The sequence below is a fragment of the Panthera onca genome, chromosome C2 (assembly GCF_046562875.1).
Source record: "Panthera onca isolate mPanOnc1 chromosome C2, mPanOnc1 haplotype 2, whole genome shotgun sequence".
NCBI lineage: Eukaryota > Metazoa > Chordata > Mammalia > Carnivora > Felidae > Panthera > Panthera onca.
Genome location: NC_138347.1, coordinates 90640627 through 90663036, shown reverse-complemented (window position 1 = coordinate 90663036; position 22410 = coordinate 90640627).

Genomic DNA, 22410 nt, shown 5'->3' with positions numbered 1-22410 from the left:
ACTCATGCTCTGCCTTTTCTTTCTCTCAGAAACAAATAAACATTTAAAAAAAATTTAGATTCTAGTCACTTCTTATCTCACAGATATCTTTGCTTTCATATAGTTGAGTTACTCCCTATCAACATGGCTATGATTTCCTTTTCTTACTCACTTATCTAGCTTATTTCTATATTAATGTCTTGCTTTTCTTCTTTTTTTTTTTTCATTTTTGTTTTGTACATCTACTTACCACTCTTTTATTGAGTAGGAGCTAAAGAAATCAATCATGGAAAGTACCATTAATGTGCGATGAATTAGGTATGGATATGTATGTAGACAAACACATATCTTTAAAATACTTTCTAAGGCATACTAGTTGACTAAAACCAACTCTGTGTTACACAGGATAATTGGACAGGAGGGCAGGTGGAGAAGGAAAGCATGGATAAATTCAAGTTACAGTTTAAACAAAGCAAGTCACATATTGTATAAATTGGATTTTATTAAGTCATTCTATGGGTGTCTACTGAAAATGCAAAAAATATTTTTATATTTGTGTGTGTGTGTGTATATACACACACACATATATAATATATATACACACACACATATATACACACACATATATATATACACACACACATACACACACACATATATATACACAATAGTCATGTAAATTCCTTTCTGTTAATAGTAATCTGGTTTTTCTATTTCTTTGGTGAACTCTCCTTTTTCAAGAAAATTAGAGAAATCCCATGAAGTCTTATACTAGCTGTTAGCTCATTGCTCTCAATAGTGTAAGCATTCCTGGTTCTCTACCCACCATATTCTCAGGACTCGCTGCCCCAAACTGAGGTGTGAGAGGTAGTAAAATAAAAACCACTGATATATTTCATCACTCCTCCCAAATTTTGTTCTTCCCATTCCTTAGTGTACCCTTGTACTCCCCCCAAGGCAAATATTTGTGTTGGTCTAATGTCAAAGATTTTGGAGTGAGACCTGTCTGGCTCAGATCCAGTGGACTTTGATACCTACTATATGGTTGAAATGGCCTTACAGACTCCCTTTTTCTCCTGTTCCAGTTCTTAAAAATTATTAAAATGTCCTGGGAGCAAGCAGAACAATGAACACTTGTTCTCTGACTGCCTTAGGAAACATTTTTTTGTCCCTATAGAGATAAGATTACTGTTGCTCAGGACTCTGACAGAAATCAACACATGCATTTCTTGAAATTCAGGTTATGTAACCCAAGGAACTTGGGTATTTCCTATAATGATTATCATAGCATTGTATTGTTTTTAGATGTTAGGTCCATATTCAATCATCCTAATATCTTTTTAAAACACTTGACATGTTTTTCCCCCCTACGATATTGTGCATGAGATTCCCCTATTCTATCTCTCAAACAGAGGAATTCACAAATGGTTGTAAACAGTTTTATTTGCAGAATGCAACCCCATGTGATGGTAGATGCTATTTAGTCTCTTTTGTTCCTATAGTTTCTACAATTATGTAAGTGCTTGCAATCAAATTTTTATAAAATATTAACAGGCAATGTATGCCATTATGTCATTGCCATTCATAAATTTTATAATTTTCTCTATTGTAAAATGCTAAATGGAAATATTATGTTTACGTTGTTAAATCACAAGAAAACATTTGTAAATAGTCCTAAACCCATTTCACTTACTTGTCTTCACTTAAAGTATGAACAAGATATGTATTATTTTTTTAATTTAAGAATTACATATTCTCTGGAACATGCAAAAATCAAATTGAGTTGAAATTGACTTTTTATACCTTCCTAGAACTAACAGCTGTAGAGAAGACCATCATCAAAATTAATTTGCAGTATTGTGGCTCTTTGATGCTATAAATGCATGAAATAAATTTAAAAAGCTAGCTGAATTTTTAAAGACCACTTGCAAGGCTCAGATCAGGTATTTTTCATATAAAATAAGCAGGGAGTGTCTAAGATAGAAAAGGAATTCAGGATGAAAAATAGTCATGAAAATCTTACAGCTTTAAAAGGCACATTTCTTTTATGGAAGAAAAAAGATTTTGAAGTTGTTAATTAGAATGTGTACTAATCCCATCGAATGTGTACTAAAAAGTTTTAAAGTAAAAATATTCACTCCAGGAACTCTAGAAATGGGAGTACGGAGGAATGTATACTTGACACAAATCATTGTAACGTTACCCTCTTGGGTCTGCACTGACAATTATTTTTTTATCTTCTTAAATTCTCCTAAGTGATTCTTTTCCTAGAAGTATGGCAAACTTGATATACTTTTTACCACTGAAAATCACCGACAAGCCTGAATTTAAAAATATAACAAAACTTCTCCTAAATAATCAGAAATGAATCCTCTGCAGCTATAAAGTGAAGAAATCAGCTTCCTCTGTATATAGCTTTGTATATTCCTATAGGCCTTGGAAATTGGGTGATCTTCATATTCAGTTTTGATGGATATGCAAGTTTGTAAAGAGTAAGAGAAAAAAAATGTATGTTCATTACGAAGATAAACCATGAACAGGAGATGTCCTTCCAAACTGCGACTAAAAGGGCTATAGTGTCAGTAAAAGGATGAACTAGAGTAGTCTAAAGCAAGGGAAAGCCAAAATGGAGAGAAAGAAGTATATTGACATTCAACTTCCAAACAGGTCAAGCAAATAAAACCTCAATATAAAATAAAGTAAGTAGATGGACCTGGAGGGTTTTATGCTAAGTGAAGTAAGTCAGACAAAGAAAGATAGATACCACATGATATCTCTTATATGTAGAATCTAAAAAAACCAAACAAATAAAACAATACAAAAAGACTCACAGAAACAGAAAACCATTGGTAACCAGAAGGGTGAGGGGTGGGGGTAGGATGGGAAAAATAGGAGATTAAGGCATATAAAATTGCAGTCATAAAATAGATGTCATAGATATGTAATGTACAACAGAGGGAATATAGTCAATGATACTGTAAAAACTTTGCATGGTGACAATGGTAACAGGATGTATCATGGGGATCGTTTTGTAATATATAAAAATATCAAATTACTATGATGTACATCTGAAGCTAATAAAATATTCTGTCAATTATACTTCTATAGAATCAATCAGTAAAAGAAAGCAAGTAGAAAAAAGACACAGAAAGTTAAACAAATAGGAAGCCTAAAATTTGATGATAGGAGTAAATCCATATATAATAGAAATCACAATAAATATAAAGATATTAAGACTGGCAATAGTAATGAAAATTGTCAGAAAGGATTTAAAAGATTGTTATATACCATTTACGAGTGTGATACCTAACTCATAAGAAAAAAAAAATATATAAAAGACATGAATGGAAAAAACATAAAAGATAAAACAAACAAAATGAAGCTTGCTATAGCCATATTCATATCAGGTGAAATCAGTACCAAAAGATAAGCTAAATAAATAAGGGATCTGAGTAAGTGATGGAACACAGGTAAGCCAAGGGCAAGCTGAATTGCACAAAGAAAACTTTTCATAAGCTTAACATACTTGCTAGAATCTGACCACAAATTTGTGCCTTTGCTTATATGCTGCTAAGACAAACAGGGAAATAACAAGTGTTCGTAAGACAGAAACAAACTTACTCTCGGGAAGCACTAGTTTTCTCTGATTTTGAGAATAGAAAAAAATGTTTGATAATGCTATTGCAATATGCTCAAAGCATATCAAATTATATTCACAATTCAGCATAATGTGGTAGCTAATCAACTTTTTTTGTGGTTTTCTGTAAAGGATAGGATATAACAGTGGTTCTCATAAAATCATGGATATTCCTAACAAAAAAATCCCAGAGAGCCTATGGCTGCATTCCTATGCTGGGTGTTCTACAGGGCATTGCTCCTCACAGTGTAATGGGTGATAAAATGGAGGAGGAAAATATTATTTAGGTACAGATTTTAAAAATCTATATTTAGGTAAGTTTTTAAGTTTACTAATATTTAGGATAAGGATTATCAGCAATACCCTCATGTTAATCATACTTCATATGGTAACATATAAAGATATTCTGAGAGAAGAGTGCAGGGTCCTTTGCATAAACAGAGCTGACATTAATCTCTTTCAGCAAATAGTGAAATGGCACATCTTTACATGGTTGATAGCTGTTTACATAGATCTATAGATTATATTATTTTAACTAAAATTATATTATCTTAACTAAAACTAACGACATTTTAACTAAAATTATATTATTTTAACTGTATCTCACTGAAGTTTATATTGCACCCAACCTAAACATTTGGGGAAAATATTAAATGGCATAACCCAATACATAACATTCAAAATGGTTATAGAAAGTAGCTTAATAAGCTTGGGAAAAAGAGTAAAAAAAGTAAATCTAGTGATTACATATTGAATAACTCCTGATATGATAAAACATGTGCTGTTATTTATCAAACATAATGAGTGAAGCCTGTGCCAGTTTATTGGAAGATTGTTATAAGTTACCAATGAACACCTTCCTCATGAATCCCTTCCCCCAAATGGCTCATTCTACAAATATCCCTGAAGAGAGAGCTTGTTTGTGTTTTCCTGATACCACTTCCAGTTTTCATCTTACCATTCCACATTTCCTTTTATGTCCTTCTTATTTTCTGTGAAGGGAGATTCCACTTTGGATGACACATTTTGTAATGTGTAATGTCAAACCACTGGCTTCTGTGCATGTAGACACTGCTATAATTTGAACCAACAACATACTTATCACTAAAAAACCATACAACTAAAATGGTGAAGGGTTTTTATCTTATGAAGATTGACTTAGTATGACAACATGTATTCCCAGGTAAACCCTTTAGCAGATTGCAGATGCCAGATGATCTCCTAGATTAAATCAATCTAGGACTTTCTAAATACATTACAAAATATACTTAATTTCTTTTGCCAGCTTCCATAGTAAACTTAATTAAGTGATTATCTAATATTTGCCCCCACCTATACTTGCCTTGCTTACCATCAGATTGAAGAAGTATATAATAGGGACTTAGAAATTTTTTGTTGAGTAAATAAGTTGATTACTTAATATTATTTGCCATTCTCTGGTAATGCCTTCAATCTATCAATATCCATTTAGAATTTTGAATCCTAGTATTTAATATAATAGTACAGATATTTAGTGATTCAACAAGTTTATATGTTATACTATGCCAACTTAAGGCCTAATGCTTGGTTTATAGATTTGTTGTGCCTTCAATAAAGAAAGAAAATTTGTCACCAAAATAAAAAAATGTATTTGTAGAGATAATGTATCTTACCTTCAACCTGCAGTCAACCAAAATCAATAACTATTTTTTCTTCTTACAAACTTTGAGTCATATTTTTCTCTTTGGATCTTAATGTATTTTTCAAATATAAATATTATTTTTATTGTGATATTTTAAATATATTTTAAAATTGTCTAGCTTTATTGGAATTTTTGCTAAATTTTTGATATTTTTAATATTACAACTTTTGATTCATTTGGAATCTAGTATTGTCATCCAAAATATAAACTCTTTCTCAGCTTTGTGACATTTGAAATACTTGGTATCAAGGTCTTTATTCACATCAAAAATATGTGTTGAACAGGTCGAAACTGAGGGAAGATTATACAGTGAGTGGTAAAAGTCACTTTCCAGTTAGCCATCTGTCCATTGTTTAGCAATACTTGAACACAGGAGTCTGGCAATTACAAATATACCTAATGTCACACTCATTCCATCTACCTTTACCCATGTTATTCATAAGCATATTGGGAGATAAATTGATAACTATATTTCTAGATTCCAAAATTGGAATCTTTTAAAATAATTTTTTAATTTTTATTTATTTTTGTGAAAGAGAGAGAGAGAGAGAGAATGATGGGGGAGGAGCAGAGAGAGAGGGAGACAATCTGAAGCAGGCTCCAGGCTCTGAGCTGTCAGCACAGAGCCCAACTCGGGGCCTGAACCCGTGAACCACGAGGTCATGACCTGAACCAAAGTTGGACGCTTAATCGACTGAGCCACCCAGGCGCTCCCAGAATCAGAATCTTAAAAACTAGTTACTAAAGTTAAGTAGGAGAGTGCTGCATGATTCCATCATTGAGACATTTTGATAAATAACTTGATAAACTACTGATGACAACAGTGTGAACAGCATCCTCTTGTATGAACATATCAAATCAGTAATTATGAGATAAGATAGTATTTACTTTTAAAGTAGTAAAATGTATATAACATAATAAATATATTTGTACTTATGTCTGCATAGCTTCTTATAAATATATTTTTCTCAACAAACATTTTGTCTCATACATCCCTATCTATATTATAGTAAAAATAATTTATTCAGTAAAAGGAACTGTCTTTGGTTGACTCTACACTGACTATATACAAAAATACACTTTCTTTATAATTTTAAGAAGTATATTTGGAGAAAACCTTATGATACTGCTTTATTAAAAAATTCTTTATTAGATAGCTTCAATGACTCAAATGTGTGTGTGTGTTTGATAGCTCTCCAATTTTTCCTCTTCCTGATTTTATAGTTAAAATTGCATCTTCAAAAAAGTTTTTCAACCCTCTGCCCTCATATTCCTGGAATCTTATGCTTGGAATTATAAAAATATTTTTTCATGCTTATCGTTCTGTCCAGAGCACATGACTGACTTTTTCCCAGAGGGTCACTGGAAGCACTATTCTATAGTTAAACACAGCAATTTCACTTGTTCTTTACATCATTGAATATCTCTTCTGGGGTGGCTAACTGCATCTTTTAGTTGGTTCCAGCAACCAACAAACCAGATTGCAAGCACATCAGCCGAGGCTAGAAGGGAAGTTATTGTTGGAATCAATTTGTCTGGTTTAATGCTTATTTTCAAAGCTGACATTTCAGATACTTATGAAACTACTACCTTACTCCCGTCTCTTCTTTCCCCCTGCCCCAGTTCTCATGTTAGATCTTAATGCTATTTTGGTTTCAGTTAAAGAAAGTTCATTGTTCATAAAATCTCTTACATGTTGGACAAATTGTTATATTATACTGTGGTAAATGGATAAAGCTTAAGTAAATGTTCTATCTTTGGTATGCTTTTGGTCTCATTTAAATAGAAGGGGATAATCCAATTATCCTTGTCAAGTCCAGAACTCTTTCTTAGGGCTGAAGTTTATTTATACATTGGTTCATTGTTTTCTTGTGCTACGTGTATGTTAAATATCAGAAAATGCCAGAAACACTTAGGATGCATAGTAACTAATTACAATAATAAAAGTAACAGACAAATAAGTATCTTAGGTATCCGTGATGAAGGGGGAAATGGTAATCAAGATATACGAATGAGATGAATGATCATTCTCTTATGGAAAAGATGAATTTTCATTTCTAGCAAGTGGAGAGAATATGCCTATTGAGAAATAGGCATTATTTAAATTTAAATAAGAAAAATCAAATATACAAAATTGAGTGTGAGGAATATTTGTTTTTATCAGATAATGAACTAGAGCTTGGTGATGAGAATAATAATGATTTTGTTACTGATGCAAAGAAAATAAAAGTAGTTGAAAAGAGGCCCGTCAAATGACTTCCAAGTGAAAGGAAGAATCCCTAAGTTCTTAAGGAGAAAAATCCTCAGTTTTCCTACTGAGGATAAAAGAAATGAATGGAACCTTTAACAATGTCTTGAGAGAAAGATTGATATTTAAAAAGTTTTATTATTATTGGCATCAGATATAGAACTGGTGTGATTAAGGAATTCCATTATAATTTTAGTTTAAATCTCTCATACTAATCTCAAATATGGACCATAGTAATAAATCATGAGAGTTTCAAAAAAGCTTGTTAAATGAACCAGTTGCTAATATTTTATTCTTCAATGCATCTACTAATCTTTTTGAAAAATTTGTTGGATGTATATCTAATTTACTTAAACTGTGAATTCTTAAATCTAAGAAAATGTTCTAAGTTAGCATACATTTTAAAGTGAACATACACTATTTAAAAAGAAAATAAAAATTCAAAATATACAATGTATGCATAAATATGAGTAAAAACAAACATCAAGTGTGTGCAGAGATAGAAAAGAGACAATTTTCCTCCTCTCCTTGAGGAAGATAGCAGAAATGATTTCTATTTATATGCACTGAAATCATGCTATTGTTTCACTCTGTTTATAAAAGATGGGCAGTGAGAAAATGAATCAGACATTTTCTTAAATTTTAAGAAAGTGAACATTAAATTTTTGCAGACAGATAGCTAAGATTTCAAGGCTAATGCTATCATCAGAATATTGAAGAGTATAGAAGATAAAAACTAGTCTTTCAAGGCTCAATTTTGTTAAGTTCTGGAACAACTTCCAGTCCATTTCGACTATTGATTAGCCTATTGTTTAGGTTTAAGCAAAAGCCAGAAGACCACTGTCTAAGCTTTTGAGAAGAGATGGGTATGGAGTGTGGCCTCCAGGGAGTGTGGCCCAGCCAGCTGGCCTGCTCCTTTACTCAAAGTCAAGTTCAGAGTTAAGGCATAATCCTCCCTTGGAAGCAGAGCTCCAAGTCAGACCTCCTGTTTAAGGAAGACATGGTGGTGGGGAAAACTTACCCATAGAGGAGAGGAGAAAATTTACTGCAGCTCTCAATTTTAAAATCCTAGGCCTTTCTTGCTAAGAAATAAATGGGCAAAATTTGCTCTTTGAGGAAAACCTACAGAACAAATGAGAAGGATTGTAATGACCAAAAGAGTAACTACAGGAGAGGATGAAGATGTACATGAAGGGACATTGAAAATAAAATAAAATATTTAAATTCATGTTGTCAGAAAGATAATGCTTTTAGAAGTAAAAATACTGATGAATTGAAAAGTCAAAAATAATGCCTTGGAAGATCAAATTGAGACAATCTCCAGACTACAAATTGAAAAGAAAAGAAAAAAAAATGGAGACCCTGGCTGGTTCAGTTAGTAGAACATGCAACTCTTGTTCTGGAGGTTGTGAGCTCAAACCCCACACTGGGGGTAAAGTTCATCTTAAAATAAATAAATAAATAAATAAATAAACTGAAGGTATGAAAAGTAAAAATTCAGTGGCACAGAGAGTAAATTCAGAAAGTCTAACAAGTTCTAAAAAAGTGTCAAGAATTTAAAGAAAATTGAGATTTAGCAATAATCAAGAATTTACTGAAATAAAAACTCCTGATCTCTGTGTAGAGAATTTCTATTGTTCAAAATGCATGGGCCCTCCAAATGCCAAGCTTTTCTTGGAGCTCAGGGTATAGCCATACATGAAACATACCATAACCTAAGAAAAGTCCTTTTGAAATTTCAGAAAAACAAGGAAAGAAATTCTCTAAACTTTCTGGTGGGGAAAGCACACTGGTGTCAGAAAAACTGTGCAGCAAAGACTTTAGAGGTCTGAGGTCACAAGGAGATTTGTGGGAAACCAGAAATAGAGATGCCAGAAGCCATAGTTGACACTAAGAGATCATTTTCCATATCTAGGGATAAAACTGAAATAGATGGACCCCAAATATTTGTCATACTGATTTGGTAAATTCTTCCAGGTTGTGTCTGAGCTTTGCCTGTGCTGAGTGCATGAAAATTCTCACTGTGCTTTCCTTCAAAAGGTGCTAACAAATAATGCTTCCAAAACATATTGACGTTTTTCTTCAGTACGTGAGATGCAGAAAGAATCCTTAGCTGATATTCAAGATCCTCCATGAATTGACTTCTTTTTATCCTTCCAAGTTGTTAAGATTTTAAAATATTCAGGTTTCAAAGTGTGTCACACTCTAATTCCTCAACATCTTCATGCATGCCCCCATGAGACCCCCTTCTCATAGTTTAACATTCATTTTAAATGTCATCTTCCCTAAGAAGACTCCTATAATGATGCTAGTTTAAGTTAAGTGCTATCCTCTATGCTTCCATATCATGTGGTTTATGTTTCTATCCCAAGACAAGAAGCACTATTTAGGATCATTTGAGGGCAATGTGTGCCTTGTACATTTCTGCAATTACAGTAATTGGCAAATTTCTTGGACCTTGAAGATTCTGAAAAAGTGCTTACTGAGTGAATCAATAAGGTCTATTATTTGGAGCTGATGGATAATTCAGAAAATGTGTTTTAAATATCAGATTCTTGAGCTACTCTTTATTCAGTTGAGATCTTTCCATATTCTACAATATTTGGAAGAAGTTTACTTGGGAAGTTAAGAAAATAAACACACATTAAAAAGGTAGTGATTGAATTCATGTTACATAACATTTAGTTACATAATGTTTAAACTTAGCATAACAATATATGATGAGAAATGGATCTTTTTTGGGTTCTGATACCAATATCCAGTTTTGCCTCAACTGGGAACTATTGACAACACTTAGCTCTGTTTCTGGTCTAATTTGGATTCTTCTTCAGGTTTGATTGATCCTCTACTACACAAACTGTAATTTTTCTGTTCCACCAGATCGGCATTGGTGGTTTCAAAGGGTCTTATTTTCAGTTGCAGACCTTTCTCCTTTAACAACGAAATTACTTTGGCCTAAAAAGTTAATTGATTTTTACAAAGGTTAGCATCTTCCAATAATGCAAATTTTTGACTGAGAATCAAGCTTAATTCCATAAGTTCACACCTCTGTGTTTTCTGGGTTTTGTGAGAGAGCCAGTTAGCCCAGGTCTCACAGTTTAGATATTTAATTTTATATTTAATACAAACCTTCTAAGAATCTAGTGGATAACAACATTCTGTTGTACTTGTTGTGTGTGTGTGTGTGTGTGTGTGTGTGTGTGTGTGTGTATTAAATGCATGATTATATTAAATGCAAACATTTAAAATATTCCATGAGTTTTATATACCTTTTTTATTATGTCTTTATTTTTTAAACTACCAGGAAGTTCTAAGAATTGAACATGTACATGTTTTCTCAACATGAAGAGGCCCTCTATGGTCCTGTATTTGTACTTTCTGCCTAAAGCTATATGATCTGCTACTTTAAAAGAAAGAGAAGGTTATATTCCACCCAGTTAAGTGGAAAATATGACTTCCTATATGGATTTGACTTGAAAAATTTGCCATTGGATAGTGTTACTACATCCCCTGAAAACACTTCCATTTCGGGAGTGACTAACCGAAAGTTTCCTTGCTTGATCAATTTGTACTCACAATGTGTGTGGCCATCAAAAGTAGAATTGTTAGCATCCCTTTTGCTTACTTGTCTGTACACTAAAAAACAGAAAGTAAATGTTGGAAAGAAATTAATGAAGCCCAACATAGATGGCTTAATTGTTCCAGTTGGAGTTTTCATATATATAATTTGTCACAGAAAAATTCAGGAAATGAAGTAAGTAAAAAGAAAACTTACACCTACACATCCAATTACAATTTAACACCACTGGGTCCAATCTAGTCTTCCCCTTTCCATATTGTATCTTTCTTCTCTGCTTGGTGCCCTCTATAACCAGAAGTCATTTTCCTTGTTACTGCCACCATACAGGCCAAGTTCTTCCCAGCCTCCAATCCACTTCAAAGGCCAACCAAGGAGGTAGTCCGTTTTTTAAAATTTACTTTGATAGACTCTTACATGCTATATTCCCCCCAATTCTGGCATACTTGATAATGTTTGTTGCCTTTTAATCAAAGGAAGTTAGATGGGTATAAATTTCTTGAGTTTTTTTCCTTTTTGCATTAAAACTTCTTACACAATGGTTCAATAATTATGTTTCTTGCCTTCCCTCCTTCCCTGTTGCTCATTAGATTACTTACAGGCTTCTTCATTCCTGAAGTTCAGTTCAATTTCACCATGGTGTGTCTTATATTTGATTACTATGTGTATTTTTTTGCCCTTCAAATTAAAGTTTTTATTTCAGGAAACTTTTCTTCTATTTCATTTTGAGTATATGTATTTTATTGTTTCATTTTTTCTTTTTTCTTTTTCAGAAACAATTATGTATGTGTTAGAATTCATTTACCTGTCTTTCTTATTTATCATTGGGTAATTTTTTTGTATTGGCATTCTTTGTCTCTTAATACTTGGATGGTTTCCTCAGGCTGATTCTTTATTGCTTTGACTATCATTTGTATTCTTCTGTGTAGTTTTTGTTGCTTCTGAGATGACTATTTTGTTTTCCATCCCTTTCCTGAGCTACTGAGTCCCATCAGCTTATTTTTCTCCTTGTTTTTTGTTTTTGTTTTTTTTTTTTTTTGCTATCTTTTGTGGTTTATTTAATTGCTTTCTTTTTTTCCTCTATTCTTTCAGTCTCCCTGTTGTGTTTGAGGATGATTTGTATTTCTTTTCAGTTTTCTATGGTAAAATTAATAACTCATATTTATTGAACTCTGTAGATGTTCCAGAAATAGGTGTTAGATGTTAAAATAGATTTTCATCCTTGGGTTTTAAAGGGAAAAGTTGTTTTCTGAAGCGAAATTCTGTAGGACTGACCTCAAAATGTACACGAGGTTGAAAGTGTCAAAACCAGCCAACGGTATTGTAATAGTGGTGTATGGTGGCAGATGGTGGCTACACTTGTGGTGAGTATAGCATAACATATGGAGACATTGAATCACTGTGATGTACACCTGAAACTAATTCAACGTGTGTCAACTATACTAAAAATTTTTTAAATTTTTTTAACGTTTATTTATTTTTGAGACAGAGAGAGACAGAGCATGAACGGGGGAGGGCCAGAGAGAGGGAGACACAGAATCTGAAACAGGCTCCAGGCTCTGAGCTGTCAGCACAGAGCCCGACGTGGGGCTCGAACGCACGGACCACAAGATCATGACCTGAGCCGAAGTCGGCCGCTTAACTGACTGAGCCACCCAGGTGCCCCAACTACTAAAAATTTTTAAAGAAAACCTAATATAAAAGAAGATTTTCTAAATGTGAGAGCTGTCTACAGAAATAAGCCTGCTCCTTGGATATTGTGAGTTCAAACAGAGATGACTGTTTGAATGGATGTTTTAGTTTTGGCATTAGTTGGTTAATTGATAGGCTATAGTAGATTGCCCTTAAAGTTTATTCTGATGCCAAAAGTCTATAACAAATTGTGGAACTCTATCTAGTTTATCAGCACTGAAGGGAAGTTTGGGGACAAGCAAACAATATGCTGCAATATGTATAATCAAGCTAAATCACCTGTTAGAGATTTTCTACCATGCAGAGTATAGAAAATAATTCTGAAAAAAAAAACTTTGGAACAGCAATTGATCAGCTAATTTATTTATCAAAATTTAGGATAAGTAGTTAAAGAATGGTAGAAATCAGTGCAAGGAATTACCATCTGAAGATGATGTTAGTTATTTATTACTGCATGAAAAGTTTCCCATGAATTTAGTGGGATTTACCACAGTTAGCATGGTTTAAAACAATAAACATTTGTTATCTCACAGTTTATGTGGTTAAAAAATTTGTGAGTGGTTTAGCTAGTTGGTTCTTAGTTACAGGTCTCTTATGAAATTTTAGTCAAGATGTCATCTGAGCTACAGTCATCTGCAGACCCAACTGAGGCTGAATCAGCTACTTCCAGAATGGCCCACTCATGTGGCTATTGGAATAAGTTTTACTTCTTTGCTGACTGCTGGCAGGAGGCATCAGTTCTTCACTATGAGGCTGTCTCCATATGCCTGATTGAATATCCTTATGACATGGCTCTTAGATTTTCCCAGAAGAGCAAACTAAGAGAGGAGGTCAAGGAGGAAGTCATAGTGATTTTTATGACTTAGTCTCAGAAGTCATACATGTTCACTTCTGCCATATTAGATTTCTTGGAGTTGAGTCACTAAGTCCAACACATTCTCAAAGGAACAGGAGAGGATATTCTCCACTAATTGTGATAAGAAATGGCAATATTTCCTTTTTTAAAGTTTATTTATTTATTTTGAGAAAGAAAAAAGGGAGAGAGTGAGGTAGGGGCAGAGAGAGGGAGAGACAGAATCCCAAGCAAGAGATAGGGCTTGAACTCACAAACTGTGAGATCATGACCTTAGCCAAGATCAACAGTTGGACACAGTTAGCTGACTGAGTCACCCAGGCACCCTCAAAATGGCAATATTTCTATTTATAGCTCCCATGATGCTACCATAGTTCAATAACAGAAACATAGTCTATAATTCAATTGTCTACCAGTGTTGACATCATCCAATTCTTTAGTATGTTAAAATTTTAGTTCATATCTATTCAAAGACTTAAGAATACTTATTATTTGAATTATTTGAATACATAAAATTTTTGAAACAATGTATTTAATAACAGGATAAAATATATAACATTTATTTTTATTCAAAAGATGCTATCACTTAATGAAAACTCTGGAATACAAATTTAAAGAGGGATTGGATCAATTTAGCTAAACTTCCCAATCCCTGATTCCTGAGTTTCAAGGTAGAAACTCATTACAGTAACTAGCCTGACCAGTACACTTAAAAATAATCCACAAGGAGGGGCATCTGGGTGGCTCAGTTGGTTAAACATCCAACTTCAGCTCATGTCATGATCTCATGGTTCATGGGTTCAAGCCCTGTGTCGGGTTCTGTGCTGACAGCGCAAAGCCTGGAGCCTGCTTCAGATTCTGTGTCTCCCTGTCTCTCTGCCCTTGCCCCACTCATGCTCTTTCTCTCTGTGTCTCTCAAAAATAAATAAAACATTAAAAATAAATCAATAAAACAATAACAATCCACGGGGAGAGGAGAGTCTAAACTAGTGATTCAGGCTAATGTGTTACCCTAACCATTTGTTGGGAGTGGTTTAGTTCTTTAGAGCTCAACCTACCTCTTATTGTTTTCTTTGGGGAACAGTGAAAAACAGATCATAATCTAAGAGAATTGGGAAGGCAATCCCCAGGGTGGGGAACCTTTGAGTTGAAGCATTGATACAGATCACTAGAGAGGTTTGTTGTAGATTATAAAAAAGACTATGGGACCAGAGCAGTTCCGTGTTTCTGTAGTCTTATATGGTCATGAGAAATGACTCAAGTAGAAGGCTTTCTGGCTGGCTTTTAGAAACGGGACTCTACCCTCACCTTTGGGTGGTGTGAGCATCGATATGGGAGGAGTGAGTGAAGAGAGATACTGGAATTCTTACAGTCAATTACAGTGGATTCTTAAGCATTAGAAATATAAGTAATGAGAGCATATTTACCATCAACATTGATGAAGTATGTACTTATAGTATTACATTTTGAAAGACTGTCAGGTAATACGATATGTAAATTCTAAGGTGAACACTGCTTTAATGAGTTAAAATGGTTTTTTTTTTTCAAGATAGAAATAAAAATTTACCAAAAAAAAGTGTGAGGAAAACAGTTTTTGATAAATACAGCTGACTTTTTTCTTGTGCTAATTGTGTGTTGTCCTTACTCGTATTTTAGGTGAGGAAGAGATTTAACATCTGTTTTCTTCTTTATGTATACTTAAAGGTCTGCATGAGGCCTGTCATGAAAACTTGAAGAAGGTAGTCAGTTATAATTTAAAACTCAAATATAAGGAAAAAGGGAGAAATTACAATTAAGAAAATCACTTCAAGTCACTATGGAGCCTATTCCTAATGACTATGTAACTGGTGTAACCTCTGAATTTCCTATTTATTTTTCCACATTATTGCAGGAGGTCTCCAACATTAGGCAAACCTGCACCTGAATGAAATTGCTGAATCAGTTATGCTGTTTTAATAGCACGTCTAGTGAATTGAACAACTGCCAAATCATTTTAGTTCCTAAGAAAAACCATAAATATTCATCTTAGAAGAAGTCTTTGCACACAAACTAAGTTGGAGAATTTAGGTCATTACCTGATATTTCAGACCAGAAAAGAAAATAAAGTATATTTTTCACCTGAGATATTCAGGTAATATAAACCAAGGGAAATGTTTTCTCTTGAATTATGCTGATATTTTCTTTCATCTTCTATTTCAGTTCAGGTTAATTCAACTAATATCTTTCTAGTGTATAAGGCATTTCACTAGAAGTTGTTGAGATATGGAAATAAGTAAGACTCAGTCTTTGCCCAGGAAAATATGGGATCAGGGATGGAGCGAAAATGGCTACCATTTGTTGGACGCATACCACATATCTGTAGTTCTGTTAGTGACCTTTTTATCTTCTTAAAACAATTTCTGCCACTTCTTAAAAGCTTTTAAGTATCACTTTCCTCTTCTATAGCATAAATCAGAGAATGTAACTGAACTAAGCAACCCACATATCTTACAAGTGAGTAAGCTTGGATTAGAATTCACATCACTCAAATTCCAGAACTGGCAATAAACAATTATCCACTGGTGAACAAATGCATCATATGTGAATGCATCTGTAAGAGCAGAAATTCATTGGACAGATATTCAGTTAGAATTCATAATCTCAACTCTCCTAACTTAAGGAATTTATTAACAATATGGGTAATATAGAGTCATTATATGACAATATCATTACTATTGTTTGTTTTAATGATACACCAGAGTTATATGTAATTCCCTGACCTTGAAAGACATTTTGTCTACATTCCCGTTTTATTTACATTCCACATGGGTACTGAACACTGTAACAAATCAGTTAGTTTGGATAAGTAAAGTTTAGAGAGTTTAGGTAGGGTTTGTGGGTCAAATGACAAATTCTGGAGACTCCCACCTGAGTTATGTACAACAATATCTTGATAAACTAACAAATACATATGAAGGAGTGGGCCAAATGGATCTAACCACATCTTATCCTCTGCCCTGCTGTAACCATGTATAGTGTTGTGCAGTCAGTTTTAAGCCAATTAGTTATTGGAGCCCAATTCAAATAATTATTTGGTTTTGAACTCCTTAAGTTTAATTCTGACTAGGTTTTATCACGAAATCAAGGCATTATAAAGAATCACTGCTATAAAAAAATATAGAGATAAGACAGACAGCCTCCTGAATTTGATTCAAAATATTCTCCATCCAAATGTGAATAATTTAGCTCATCATGGGGTCCAATGAAATTACTATTTTTTTATTTTAGAATTTTTTTTTAAAAAATTAACGTTTATTTATTATTGAGAGACAGAGAGACACAGAGCATGAGCAGGGGAGAGGTCGAGAGATGGAGAGACACAGAATCCGAAGCAGGCTCCAGGCTCTGAGCAAGCTGTCAGCACAGAGCCCGATGCGGGGCTTGAACTCATGAATTCTGAGATCATGACCTGAGCCGAAGTTGGACGCTTAACTGACTGAGCCACCCACGCGCCCCACCAATGAAATTATTTATGCAACCCACACATATAAGGATGACTCTTCCTGTAGTCTATGACTCAAAGACTTGCATGTTGCTGATTGATATAAACTGTTGAACTCTTTTGTTGTTCTCCTCATCTCCAAAAAGCTCTGGGTATAGATTAAGCATAGCTCTTTGTATGTGTATCTTTATTACGTAAAGAAAATCAGTCACAGCATGATTCCCTAAAAAGTCTGCTGTCCTTAAGATATAGAACAGTTTTGATGGAAACAGTGCTTTTATTCTCAAAAACTTCAGTAGGAAACAAACAGTGCCAAAGTAGCAACTATGTATAACATAAGCAGGAAAAGAATAATACTGAACCAATGCACTGTAAAACATTAGCATCACAGGTTTATACAACATAGTGTGGTGTAAATCACTATTTTGGTGGTATAGATCTTCCATCTCTATTGTCTGTGGCCCTCTGGGACTTCAGGCATTCATCAAAGCTCAGTTACCCTGTTTCCATAGTGCTCAAATTGTCTGTAGGTACATAGCTGTCCACCTAGAATACATTCCGTAGTCTCACCTGAACTTAGATGTGACTGTGTAATAAAGCTCAAGAATAGGATATGAGTGAGTGTGTCATGTACCCCTTGGGATCTGGGCCTTTAGATGGAAGATACTTTTATAATATACTCTTGTTCCCCTTCCTCATTGTAGATATATTTGAGGCAGTGTCTCATCTTCTGTCATGGACAAGAAGAAAATACTGCAGGAAAAACTGGAGCAAAGCTGAAAGAAACCTGGCTTTCTGACAAAGTGGAAAAGGGTCTCTGATGATCTAGGCCTTTCTCATAAAGACTGCAGAGAAAAGAGGAAAAAAGTACTTTTTTTTTTATAGTCCCCCTACTTTTGGACTTCTATTACAGTAGCTTGCTGTTACCCTAACTAAGATACATGGGAAAAACCCTTCTTTAGGCTCTGGTTTCTTCATTGACTAAGGATACTGGACTATAGTCTCTAAAATCACATCCAAATCTAATATTCTATGAGATTGACTATTTTGTTCTGTGACAAATTGTTGTTAGGAAGCTGAAAAATAAAACCTGAAAGAGTTCCATATTAATGAAGCAATTGTTATACAAATATGGAAAGTAGTTACAAATTTTAAAGAGCCAATGTAGGTAAACACTGATAGGATGTTGCCAGACTCTAATCCCTTTACACTCCTTCATTGAACAGAAAAAATCCTGTAGAGATTTGACAAGGAGAAGGCTTTAAAATATCACTGATCACTAACTTAAAGCTATAAAAAATTGAACTTGCAGTGCTATGTAGAACTGACTGGAGAGGATTACAGAAATAAGAGTGAGGACTTTATACAACAATTCAAGAACAGGAAATTCCTGGACCATTGGGACTATAAAAGTGGATCAGAAGTGACTTGACTTATGCTGATGGCCGTGACAACCCATATAGGTACTGCAATTATCACACTTACTGGTAATTATGTGACCTTGGGCAAATGACTCCACCTTTCCAAACCTCAGCTCTCTTGTTGGTAAAATGGGTGTGAAAACAGAATCCACCTCAGAGTATTGTTGTGAGAATTTTATTTACTTTCTTTTTGTTTGTTTCAATGTTTATTTATTATTGAGAGAGAGACAGAACATGAGCACGGGAGGGACAGAGAGAGAGGGAGACACTGAATCCGAAGCAGGCTCCAGGCTCTGGGCTGTCAGCACAGAGCCCAATGCGGGGCTCAAACCCACGAACCGCGAGATCATGACCTGAGCCGACGGACGCTCAACCAACTGAGCCACCCAGGCGACCCTTGTTGTGAGAATTTTAAAAAGGCAATGCAAGTAAAGTACTAAAGTGCCTGGCAGTAGTAAAAGTTTAATAAATGCTAGCTATCTTTGTTATGATAATAAATATCATTAATAGTCATAGTATAAATATTATTATATTATTATAAGTTATCAAGGATATTGTATGCTCAAACATTATAGAATGCAAACACCAAGTAAAAGAAGATGAACTATTTTCAAAGATTTGCAATTGCCTTGATGTAACAAGATTCAAATATGGAAAATTAATTCATAATTAAGTAATAGATTATATGCTACTTCATAAACATGCAGTAAATATTCAAAAAGAGAGGGCAGTGTGAAATTTTGTAGGCTTTGTGAGGAAAATAACATTGAGAGCCTGTGCTAAGGATAATGGTGGCTTGAGCTTACTATGTGTTGAATATTATTCTAAGTGATTTATGCTCTTGGCTTCTTAATCCTCACAAAAATCTTATGTGTATGTACTTTAATTATCTCTATTTTATACTAAAGGAAATTGAGGGATAGAGAGTTCAAGTAACTTGCCCAAAGTTATAAGGGGTATGTGATGAAAGCTGTACCAGAACTGGGAAACCAAAATGGCGGCCAGATCACCAAAGCAAAAGTGACACTGAGTTCTTAGAAAAGATAAACTAATGAATGAAAAGGCTATGCCATTCTAAGTTCAGAAAGAAATAAAGAAAATCAAGGAAGAAAAGTTTGAGTATTACTTATGTCTGAATCAAAGGAAACAGAACTTATAGGGGCAGTGGCTGAAATAATTTCAGTGTCCACTTATTAAATTCTGTGAATTTACATACTGCAAGATGATATTCTAATATGAGTGAATGTGATCTTTATAGAAGCCTTGATTTAATATCATAATCATTAGCCAACATTACTTATTTGTTTCTGTTAGTGTATTAATTTAAGTTTACTCCTTGGCAGACTGATATTAAGGGAAATGTAGTTATCTCAGAGTTCTGCATATGTCATTCTCCCAGAGTTTTTCTGAAAATGCCCTTCTCCTCCGAGGCTTTCTGAATGTGTAAAGAATCAGGACAGGAAACTGATAAGCAAGTTTTTTGCACTCTAATAGAAATGACATTAAAATATTTCCCTCTTTTCAGTTCATTTTCAAAGAAGCTTTTCTACATGAATAGCATGAACCAAAAAGTGTAAAAATTTTATTTGAAGAAGAATTGATAAGTGCAAAAAATATTACATAAGTTTGAGGTGAAGTTTCTGGTTGTATTATTGAATCCTGGCAAAAAAAAATCACTTTACTTTTAACTCAAGTTAATTTTATAAATCAAATACACTCAAAAGAAAAGAAATAGCATCTGTGTCAGCTTTAGGCAATAGTTTTACAGCTGAATATTTAAACAGTGAGTCTTGGCATCCATAGAAGAGTTTAAATATCAACACCGTTCTTTAAAAAGCTGACCAAATGACAGGGAGCTGTAGCAATCCTGATAACTTTTCGTATAAGAAATATCCTGAAAGAGGTCCGTGTCCTTTTTTGTCCTTTATATGCTATATTAATACACTGAAGTCTTTATCTTGATTAAAAACTTTCTCAAATAATGGGTCTCCTTAGTGGAAAGATGTAAATTGGTATTTGGTAACTAGATTTAAAATAGAGTCATTTTAAAAGTAATTTTGGTTATGTCAACATGATGAAGGACTTCCTTTATTTTATAAATATAAACCAGAGTACTCAATCATATTTTCAGAGTAGAACTTAGCATATATTAGCAAACCTCTGTTAAATTAAAATAACAACAAAATGTTGAAGATGTCAAAACTAACAATGCTTATATTCTTACTGGATTAGTTTTAAGAAATATCAAACTGAGACATCAACATTCATCAGTTTCTCGTAATTTAAATGAATGAAAAATCTCTAGTTCATCTTTACTCAGTATTGCATTTAAATTGTCATGTGGATTTTGTTGTGATCATTCTGTTATTGACAAATAAACCTGTGTTTTCAATGGAGATGGATTTATTCACTCAGGAATTGGTTAGGCTCTAGGCCACAGAGCTGAACAAGAAAGCAATGTTACTTCCCCAAATGAAGCTTCCAATATACCATGACAGGTTATTTTGACAACAATAATTTTGAAAATCCACAATTAAAAAGGACTGAATATGTCTTAATAGTGTATTTTGGAAGGCTGTTATAGAATTTTCTCAAGTAGCTTTCATATCTATACTTCCAAAGGTTTAATAGGAAACTGTAATTGGGACTTTTTATTTCCTTGTATTTATTTTTTTAATTTTTGGATCACAGAATTGGAGTTTTTAATCTTCTACTCTGATTTCCTTTTATGTGAAGTGCCTAAATACAAAGGTGCCTAGAGAGACAGAGTGGTTTTTTTTTTTGTTGTTTTTTGGTTTTTGGTTTTTGGTTTTTTTTTTTTGTTTGCGGGCGGGGGGTGGGTATATTTGAGTTCTGTCCAGAATCCTTTAGACTTACTGAGATCTATGAAATGCACATATAAATCCTGAATTCTCATAACCAAGAGTAAGAACTCAAAAAAGTCTTTAGCACTTACAAAAAATGTCAATCATATGCTTTACTGCTTATAGAGATGTTTCTATTCACATTACTCCAAACAATGGAAAAATATAAATAAGCTAAAAAACTGTGAGTAAATTTCAATAATTTTAGGTTGTTTTATTCTAAACCATTTGCATCTTTCTTTAAAATGCTCTTTTAAAAAATTAAATTTAATCCAGATGTTTGGTATTTCAGAAAGAATGTCTATTTTCTCTTCCAGATTTACTGCCTAAGATTTACTTTATTCATAGAAAAAGTTGATTGATTTGTTCTCTGCTGAAAAGATGGGATGGTTGATGCTTATCAAGACACAAGATATGCAGAGGAGGTTTTAAGAGTGGGAAGGGGTAATATTTGCCTTGGGCTCCCCTTGATGACTTATAAAATTAGTGGCAAAACCTCTATACAGAATTTGTTCGACTTTCCCTGTTCCAGGCATATTCCTGTTTCACATTTTCTTGTTGCTCCATCTCTCTATGGTTCTGTCTGTTATCTATACACAGCAATCCTGAAATTTAATGACCTTTATCATTCTCCAATTAATTATGTGAGGTGAGACTTTAACTCAATTAGCATATATCATGTGGAGAGTGCTTTATGTATTTCAAACACTGCTAACACTCTCCTGTTCCAAGTTGATTCATAGCAGAGCAGTCAGCAAGTCTTAAGAACTGTTCTCCCGAGATCGATCTATCTTTTTTCTCTTTCTTTTTTTAGTCAAAAAATTATTTTATTCACTTACTCAAAACTATAAAACCATAGTATATTTACTTCTAAAGACTGCTTTCCTATAAAGATTCAGGTTTTCTTGGTGTGTGTGTGTGTGTGTGTGTGTGTGTGTGTGTTTGGTTATTGTTTGGTCTTTCTGGATTTAGGGAAT